The sequence below is a fragment of the Schistosoma mansoni genome, chromosome 6 (genome assembly GCF_000237925.1).
Source record: "Schistosoma mansoni strain Puerto Rico chromosome 6, complete genome".
Taxonomy (NCBI): Eukaryota; Metazoa; Platyhelminthes; class Trematoda; order Strigeidida; family Schistosomatidae; genus Schistosoma; species Schistosoma mansoni.
Window position 1 is genome coordinate 15146220 of NC_031500.1, and position 4752 is coordinate 15150971.

General features: G+C 36.5%; 1 protein-coding gene and 2 non-coding genes across 3 annotated transcripts in view; 2 read left to right on the forward strand and 1 right to left on the reverse strand.

Moving 5' to 3' along the window:
• The window catches only part of Smp_147020 (putative arf6 guanine nucleotide exchange factor), a gene marked incomplete at its 5' end in the record, with an annotated part of 37963 nt that overhangs the window by 28469 nt on the left and 4742 nt on the right, over positions 1-4752 (reverse strand). The gene's annotated exons all lie outside the window — the stretch shown is intronic.
• Smp_tRNA_01460_Pseudo_CGA.1.1 lies at positions 380-451 on the forward strand. The gene has a single exon. It is a non-coding gene (tRNA).
• Positions 381-452, forward strand: Smp_tRNA_00999_Pseudo_CGA.1.1. The gene has a single exon. It is a non-coding gene (tRNA).

Consider the following 4752-nt stretch of genomic DNA (forward strand, 5'->3'; position numbering starts at 1 on the left):
GGGCTTCGGCTCGAAACTGGTAGGTCCTGGGGTTCGAATCCCGCGAGAGTGGGTTCGTGGATGCGCACTGCTGAGGAGTCCCATAATAGGACGAAACGGCCGTCCAGTGCTTCCAGGTTTTCCATGGTGGTCTAGCTTCAATTGACTCATGATCTCAACTCTATAAATTACTAAAATCTCCACAAAACCCCTTCTGATAATGATCATGTGCTCACTAGTGACTGACTCCTTGAGGTATTTCCTGGAGTTCTAGTGAGAAGCAGTAACCGGTGGAGTTCAACCAGGTCTGTTGTGAGATAGTAACTCACTGATGACATTGGTGAATGGTTGCTCAATTTCGTGAATCAGTTGAAGTTAGACATTAACACCGTTGGATGCCAGCTCAGTGGTCTATCGGTTAAGGGCTTCGGCTCGAAACTGGTAGGTCCTGGGTTCGAATCCCGCGAGAGTGGGTTCGTGGATGCGCACTGCTGAGGAGTCCCATAATAGGACGAAACGGCCGTCCAGTGCTTCCAGGTTTTCCATGGTGGTCTAGCTTCAATTGACTCATGATCTCAACTCTATAAATTACTAAAATCTCCACAAAACCCCTTCTGATAATTAAAAATCTGTTGTGTGAACGTTTTGTGTCTGGCCAAATAATATTTGTGATCACTTGTTTAGCATATGTCAATTAATATTGAAAACGGGAACGGAACAGAAAAAACACACATTAGAGTTCAACTTAATGAGGAAAAAGTTAAGAATATGTAGCTTGATATGATATTCAAAAGGCTGTGGAAAAAGCAGTGATATCTACTAGCAATTTAAACCAAAAGATTAGAAAAAATCAGTGAATTTCGGCGGCGTCTACAGAACTGATAGATGCTCGGAAACTTATCCCATCTGGCTGTGAACACAATGAGGAGCGGAAGCAGCTTTAACGTAGGTTGATTAAAAACATAAATAATGATAATGAGCAGTGGTGGTTAGTGAAGGCAGAAGAAATGGAAAAGACAGCAGCGATAGGTAACAGTAGACAACTGTTCAGACTTATCAAGGAAACGGGTATTGAAAATCTGGCTATTAGCTAGACTACCTCATAAAAAATGGGACTATTATTAACTCTCAATCCATGAAATTGAACAGATGGGCAGAATACTTTAGAAAACAGTTCAACTGACCTTCAGCCACACTATCTTCAAGCAACCTGAATTTAAGTCCTCCAACTCCTAGTGACGTTGAAAAGGCTATGAGGAATCTAAAGCGAGGGAGGGTATCAGGGCCTGATAAACTAACTCCGGAGATTATTTATGCGTTCATTGGAAACAAGTGTAGTCTCAAAGTGTTCCCTTCAACAAAAATTCTGGTTGAGGTACGTAGATGACGCTTTCGTCATTATACAATGAGATGCATTAGACGAACTGTTCAGAAACATCAATAGTACATCTGACATCAAATTCTCTAAAGAGATGGAAACTTTTCTGAACTGTTTGGTTGAAAGGAAACGTAGTGGTTGATTAAAAATTAAACCAAAATATCCCACTACACTGAAAGCGGCCAAGAATTTGATAAAGACTTCAAAAACTCGTCACTGAAGCAAATGACAAAGAAACTGAAATTAATTTAGTTATGTTCACTTTGATGATGAATAATTATCTTAAGGATTTTATAGAAAAAAATAGTTAGGAAAGAAGATCAAAAAGATAATAAAATAGATAGACTGAAAGAATGGGTTAACACCTCCGCTTATAATAAAGAACAATGTCTGTTAAAGGTATGACATAGTGAAGTCATAAAAATGACTGATTTCAAGCGATATAATGCATTTAATTTTGACTAAGTGACTTAATTTTCTAATGGGCAGATAATGATTTGTACAAAATACAGGTTTTAATTAAGCATAAGGCTGACAGTAGATACTGACAAGGAATTTCAAACTGACAAGAACGGACTAGTTTAAAAAAGTGACGAGTTCTGAATGACGCTTGTATATGATCAAAGCTACTAAACGAAAACTAAGCAGTTTCACTCGGCCATTCATATGCAACGTTGAACCTGGCATATATGTACTTAGATTCTAGTTGACGCACCACATTAGCAGAAAGATGAAATTATTACAAACCCTAGAGTAGTAGTCGCAGTAGTAGTAGAAAATGGATTTGGATCATTTAGCCAATTCTAAGTCATCTTACCCGACGCCACTAGGAGTAGGTTAAAAAAAAAGCAAGGAGTGATCAAACTCACACATGGTATCAGTCTGCGGAGACATCGATGTTGGACAAAGTTATATGGTCAGGATTAGTGTAGTAACCATGATCAGTGATTAGAGACTTTGGACGACATGACTCAGAATCTTTCGCAATGCTAGAGGTGCATTTATTCGCTACATTCCATTAGATCCTAGGTTTCTAAATTCCTCGTATTTCTTTTATGTCACTAACTTATATTTTCTAGAATTTTACCTTGGATGCCTAGTCTTTTCTATCACCAACAATACTGTTAATATCTCTACGAGTCTGGGATTTTCCTTGACAATTCCATCTCACTATGCTAATGGAGTGTGGCAACTTGAACTGATGTACATATGTGCCAGTTTCCATGTTAGGAATGACCAACTGACTAACTAAATAGACAAAGAGTGGTACCCCTTTCTTATTGCCTAGACGTTAAACAGATTGCGAGTGCAGACTGTTTATTCCGATGCAAATGGTTTGAGTGACTACCGTAACCAATGGTTGGAGACTCTGGCTGACATGGCTTGGAAACGATCACAATGGCGTAGGTGTATATACTCTTTGTCTGACCTTAAACTATGAGATTAAAATTGCTTTATATCTGTCTTTCTTCCTGTACTATATCCTTATATACAATCTCACTTTTATATATTACCACCATTAAATCAACTACTGTGGTGTGGGTTACTTATATCCACATCAGTAGTATATGGTGATGGTCAGGCATAGAATGTATTACGGCAGAAGATAGATAAGGGAAGAACAGGAACGAAGAGCAATCGGTATGAAAATGTATGAACAATGAAATCAGAGAAGATGGACTGATATTTGCAGAAGGAACAGTGAAGATTGAGACAATTGATTGTTATTTTGCAAATTAACTGTTTACTGTATGGTTATCAGATTTTAGTGAGATGGTCTGTAATTTGTGCTTAAATACATTCGATGGTCCCCACACGTGTTCTTGTTCACTACACTACTATGAATTCGGTGTTCATCTTGATGTGCTAATGAGGTATGGCAACTTGGATCGAAGTATGTATGTGCCTGGTCCTGCGTTGTAGCTGATTGACTGACTTTGTTTTGGAATATAATTATGCTCTTTTCCAAACCGTGTTTTGACTTTAGGACCAGTTGAGTGAAGTAAAGTGTTCAATGAATGCTGGATCGAATAAATAAGGCTTTAATTCATTGGTTACGGTAATCGCGCGAACTTCAATCAGTAGTCTGAATCAACCAACGCAGCACACTTCGACTATCAATGACTTGATGGACTGACGCTATATTTCGAACTGTCCGTCCCTAGATCTTTTCTATTTTTTTCTAGTACCCTGCACTTAAACTCAGCTATCTCACTAGGTTATTTATTGCGATGTATACAATGTAGCTAAATGTGCTGACTGATTATCATAGTAAAACAATGTCATATTATTTTAATGAAACTATTATTAATACATTATCGTTGTAATTATAATTACAATAATTAGTAGTAATAGTAGTACTGGTAAGAACGTAATTCATATCACTATTAACTAAGCATGTGGCGATTCACATCAAGAGGTGTAAGAAATTAAAAATTGTTATGCTAATATTTCTGAGTACGTACAATCACTCATAGTGCTCAATCATGCACAGACAGTAAGTGAGAAGTACACATTACGAACTATGCATATACACAAATACAGTGAATAACTGTATAAACTACACAAAAACATCGTCTGTGTACAGCAGTGACAAAAAGTAACTGTGCATTTCTGTTTATTTACTTATTCAGAAAACTATTATACGTGTATGTGCGTATCTGTGTATCAGAAAACAAGTGGGCATCACAGCATTATCAATCACGAGGACTGAATAGACGCACACACAAAATAGACAATTAAACAGAATTTTATTTTATCAGTAATGGTTATACTTTCTTTTTCCTAATTTGTCCGAAAAATAACTATCTACCACTGATGTGGATTATGAACCAGTAAGAGGAACAAAACCCAGCAAATAAATGATCAATCCTACTCTATTGATTAATTACTGATAGTAATAATAATAATAATAGCAGTACTAACCATCTATCTACCTATCAACCAATCAATCAATCAGTGTGAATCACGGACAATGTGATGGATCTGCGTGCCAATAATATTTATATTATTACTGTTATTATTGACCATAATCGTCAGTCATACTTTATCTAAATTGTATGGATAACTTGTGAAACACCTTGACACGCACGCACGCACATATATACAAATATGATTGATGATTATTATAGACAGAAGGAAATGGAGAAAGAAAAAAAGGGAAATAAAGAAAATTAAATATCAAGGAAATTAGAAACACTAAAAGGAAGTCCTATAAGAGGAGAGAGAGAGAGAGAGAGGAAGGGAGAGAAATATAGGTGATTTAATCTTGGGCAAAAAAGATTAATTTGTTAGCGTATCTCTACCTGATAAATTTCGAAATGTTATACAATTAATGCAAAAGAAATATTAATATATATATATTCCAAAGTTGAAATCATGAGTCGATTGAAGCT